We start from the raw sequence: 5515 nt of genomic DNA, 5'->3' as shown, positions 1-5515 counted from the left end.
TTAAAGATGCAAAGGAATAAATTTTTAAAAATAAGAAAGAATAAAATGCTATCCAAAAAAAGACTAAATAAATTTGAAAAATAACCTAGTAGAAATTTTAGGTATGAAAAACATACTGTATTTCATCCATTCTAGGATGTGCTTTGTTCATATTTGAGCATCTCAAAACCAGGATGTTTTTAAAAATTCCTGTTGGCTAGGAGCCCTTTTGGTATAGCAGTCATTGCCTACTCACACACATCAAAACTTGAAGAATTGATGACAGTGACTTTGAAAACATCTTGGAGACAGTATGAAGTCTTGTTAAGAAATGCTGTATCGGCTGGGTTTGGTGGCTCAGCCTGTAATCCCAGCACTTTGGGAGGCTGAAACTAGTGGATTGCCTGAGTCCATGAGTTCAAGCCTGATCAACTTGGTGAGACCTTGTCTCTACCGAAAAAAAAAAAAAAAATAGTTGGGCACGGTAGCATGTGTCTGTAGTTCCGGCTACTTGGAAGGCTGAGGTGGAAGGATCGCCAGAGCCCAGCAGGTTGACGCTGGGGTGGCTGTGAGCGTGCGTACCACTGCACTCCAACCTGGGCAAGGGAGTGAGACTCCAACTAAAAAAAAAAAGAAATGCTGTATCATGGATGCTCTTGGCATCATGAGGACATCCTTGAGTGGAAAAGAATGGAATTTGCAAGTCATTCAGAGGAGTTGAACTCTGAATGTGAAGACATTTTAGGAGGGTCCTAATTAATTGATTTCATCTACATTTTCTTTTCTTGTGAGTATACAAGAGTAATAAATTATAAAACCTATGTCTAAAGCCTAAATAGATGGGAAAATTCTAAGTGTCAAGAAAGCACTTATCTTAGTTTAATTGCAGCAATGGCTTACTTAGTGTCAATAAAATAATGGTGCTCCTTACCTTTGATAGGTATCTTAAATTATGTGAAGTACAATAGCCATTGTATCAGTCAGTGTTCAGGATTGAAAAGAAATCTCTCTAGGTATTTTAAACAGGAGAGAATCAAGGCATGAGGTATTTCTTAATCATTGAATGGGTTGGAGCAATACAAGTGTGGGTGAACTTAGTGTCTTTATCGCACCTGTACTTCACATTGGCAAAAATAGACACAGCAATAGAAGTATAAGAGAGGTGGCCCCTGCTTTGCTTCTGCCTTCTAAAGCTTTCACAAGTACATCTTTTTGGTGGAACCTAGTTTGTATTCAAAATCTGGGAAATGTAGGTGGCTATTTGCGTGTTTTGCTTTCTAGATCTTATATGCAAAGGGAAATAGAAAGGCATGGGAGAGACATTCAGTGCCCATAGACCATGTCTAGGAGGGCCACTACAAATAAAAGTCAATGGTAGAAGTGTATCATTTAATTGCCAACTAGTCAAATGACTAGTTAGAATGTAAAACTACAGGCTGGGCTCGGTGGCCCAGCCTATAATCCCAGCACTTTGGTAGACTGAGGCCAGTGGATTGCCTGAGCCCGTGGGTTCGACCTGCCTGGGTAAATTAGTGAGACCTCGTCTCTACAGTAAACCAAAGATTAGCCGGACGTGATAGCATGCACCTGTAGTTCCAGCTACTTGGAAAGTTGAGGTGGAAGGATCGTAGGAGCCCACCAAGTCAACGCTGGGGTGGCCGTGAGCATGCCACTGCTCTCCTGCCTGGGTGACAGAGTGAGATTCCAACTAAAAAAAAAAAAAAAAAAAGAAGTAAAATTACATGAGATACTATTATATACCCACCATATTGGTTCAGATAAAAAGTTCTGATAGTGCCTAGTATTGATGAGGGGTAAGGCATAGGGATGTTCCTATATTGCTGACAGAAGTATAATTTAGTCCAACTTTGCAAAAACAGTTTGTTGTTATCTGATAAGATTGAAGATATGCAAACTTCAGGATCCAACAACTGCATTTCTAAGCATGTAATCCATACAAATGCACATCTGTGTGTATTAGTATACAGGTACCTCTATGCTTTGAATTTGTCATCCAAAGTTCGTGTGTTGGAGACTTAATCCCCAATGCAATAGTGACGAAAGGTGGGACCTTTAAGAGATGATTAATTCATGGGGGAAGAGCCCTCATGAATGGAATAATAATGCTATTGTGGGAGGGGGTTAGTTCTCTTGGGGTACCTGATAAAAGGATGAGTTTGGACCAGGCTCAATGGCTCAGCCTGCAATCTCAACACTTCGGGAGGCCAAGGCAAGTGGGTTGCCTGAGTCCGCGGGTTCAAGACCTACCCGGGCAACTTGGCGAGACCTCGTCTCTACAATAAATCAAAAATTAGCCAGGCATGGTAGTGCACACCTGTAATCCCAGCTACTTGGAAGGCTGAGGCGGAGGGATCACCAGAGTCCAGTAGGTCAAGGCTATGGTGGCTGGGAGCATGCTACTGCACTCTAGTCTGGGCGACAGAGTGAGACTCCAACTCAAAAAAAAAAGAAAGAAAATATGGACATATACTATATTGCTTTAATGCATACTAAAGTGGTAGAACTTTTTTTTTTTTAAAGCAAAGTGATTTCCATAAAAGTCAGGATTGTGGTTTCCCTTAGTGAGGAGAGTTGTGATCAGTAAGGGGCACAGGGAGAGCAGGCGGGGTCTGGTACATTCTATTTTTTGATGTGTAATTATAGCTATGGTAATTAATTTAACAGCACTTTTATGGTTTATGTAATTTTTTTTTGAGTTGGAGTCTCATTATGTCACCCATGCTGGAGGGTAGTGGGATGCTCCCAGCCACCACAGCCTTGACCTGCTGGGCTCAGACAATCCTTCCACCTCAACCTTCCAAGTAGCTGGAACTACAGGCATGCGCCACCATGCTCAGCTAATTTTGTGTGCGTGTGTAGAGATGAGGTCTCCTCAAATTGCCCAGGCTGGTCTTGAATCCGCGGGCTCAGACAATCCTCTCAACTCAGCCTCCCAAAGTGCTGGGATTATAGGCATGAGCCACTGTGCCCGGCCTATGTACTTTTTATTTTATTTTGAATTAGAGTCTTACTCTGTCACCCAGGCTGGAGTTCAGTGGCACACTCACAGCCACCGCAGCCTCGACCTGCTGGTCTCAGACAATCCTTCCACCTCAGCCTTCCAAGTAGCTGTAACTACAGGCACATACCACCACACCTGATTAATTTTTTGATTTATTGTAGAGATGAGGTCTTACCAAGTTGCCCAGTCTTGAATCCGTGGGCATACCTCTCGCGTCCACCTCCCAAAGTGCTGGGATTACAGGGGTGAACCACGATGCCCAGCTTGTACTTTAATATATGTGTGTTATACTTCAAATTTGTTAAGGCTTAAAAAGAAACTAAATGGACACATAAAAAGAAACTTAGACACAGGTAAAGAGAGAATTCTCATCAGAGGAGAGCTATGATGAAATTGTCTAGAAGATAGCTCAAAGAGATAAAGGCAGAAAATATTAGAGCCCAAAAGATATTTTGGACAATGGGAAGGTACAACATACACATACTACAAGTTTCAGGGAAAAGAATTTTTAAAAATTGGGGGAGACACCATTCAAAGAGATTATGGATGAGAATTTACCAGAATCAATAGAAGACATGAGTCCTCAGATTTAGATAGCATAAGTTCTTAGCAGGATCAATTAAACTAATTGTATGCCCATATTTTTTCAAACTAAAGAATTCTAAGTTCAGTAGGAAAAGCTTAAAAGCAAACGGAGAGAAAAGCACATTACCTTCACAGTAACAGCAATTATGTTCACAATAGACTTTCCAAAATAAAAAATAGAGAACAGATGACAATGAATAATGTATTCTAAGTAATAAGCAAATAATAATAATAATAATCAAGAATTATTTACTCAGCTATACTGTCACTCAAGAGTAGAAATAAAATAAAATTTCAAGCAAAAGCATATTTCTTACCACAAATAAACCTTTCACTGAAGGAATTTTCTTCAGGGAATTTCCTCATGAAAATTTCAACCCATAAGGAAGAAGTGAGATAAAAATAGAAATTTAGAGACTAGTTATAGTGAGTAAAAAAGCTGGAAGACATATGAGTGTATCTGAACAAACACTGACTGTGCAAAGAATAAAAACAGTGACTAATATAGGAACATGAAAACAAGATGGTATTATATTACTGGACAACAATAACATATATAATGAGAGAGATATGATCAGAGCTAAAGTATTCCAAGGCTCCTGAATTATTTGGGAGAGTAGTAGAGGTATTGATTAAGCCACTTTTATTATTTGTAATTTAAAATTAAGATAAGCCGGGCTCGGTGGCTCAGTCTGTAATCCCACGCCTTTGGGAGGCTGAGGTGAGTGGAATGCCTGAGCCCGCGGGTTCGAGACCCACCTGGGCAGTGAGACTTCATCTCTACAGTAAATCAAAAAATCAGCTGGGCGTGGTAGCGCATGCCTGTAATTCCGGCTACTCGGAAGGCTGAGGCAGAAGGATCGCCAGAGGCCAGCAGGCGAGGCTGCGGTGGCCAGGAGCGGCCACTGCACTCCAGTCTGGGCGACCGAGTGAGACTCCAACTAAAAAATAAAATAAAATAAAATAAAATAAAATAAAATTAAGGTAATTGGACAGGCATGGTGGCTCAAGCCTATAATCCCAGCACTTTGGGAGGTTGAGGTGGGAGGATTGCTTGCGCCCAGAAGTTTGAGACCAGCCTGGGCAACACAGTGAGATCTCATCTCTACAAAAAATTTAAAAATTAGCCAAGCTTGGTGGCACGCACCTGTAGTTCCAGCTACTTGGAAGGCTGGGCGGAAGGATCACCTGAAGTTGAGGCTGCAGTAGCCACGAGTGTGCCACTGTACTCCAGTCTGGGTGATGGAGTGTGACTTTGACTCAAAAACAAAACCAAAAATATCCTGTCAGTTATGTACTATTATAAGTCATAGTGATACCGATGACTGAGAGTAAAAGAATTGACAAATAGACCAACTAAGATGGTATTGCTATATTAACATGAGACAAAATTGACTTTAAGATACATAAAAGAGTGAGTACTAGGAGCTGGGGGAGGGAAGAATGAGGAATTATCATTTAATGAGCACAGAACTTCAGTCTGGGATGATGAAAATTTCTGGAGATGGATAGTGGTGGTGGCTACACAACAATATGAATGTATAAAATGCCACTGAACTGCATTAAAAATGGTTGAAGTGGCAAATTTTATGTAATGTATATTGTTCCACAATAAACAAAGTGTTTAAGAACAAAAAAGCGTAATCTCTAATACAACCATAACAATAACAGTTCACCAGGAAGACATAGCAATTTTTTACTTGATGTAACTACATCAAATACATAAAACAAAACTGTAAGAGGAAATTGATACATTCACCATAATAGTTGGTGGTTTAAAAAGTCATTACTAGAGCCGGGCTCGGTGGCTCAGCCTGTAATCCTGCACCTTTAGGAGGCTGAGGTGAGTGGATTGCCTGAGCCCACGGGTTCGAGACCCGCCTGGGCAGCGAGATCTCATCTCTACAATAAATCAAAAAATCAGCCGGG

This window comes from Carlito syrichta, unplaced genomic scaffold (genome assembly GCF_000164805.1).
Source record: "Carlito syrichta isolate Samal-C Ts95f unplaced genomic scaffold, Tarsius_syrichta-2.0.1 Scaffold304418, whole genome shotgun sequence".
NCBI classification, from domain to species: Eukaryota; Metazoa; Chordata; class Mammalia; order Primates; family Tarsiidae; genus Carlito; species Carlito syrichta.
The sequence above is the reverse complement of the archived record's forward strand: the minus strand, read 5'-3'. Positions refer to the sequence as shown.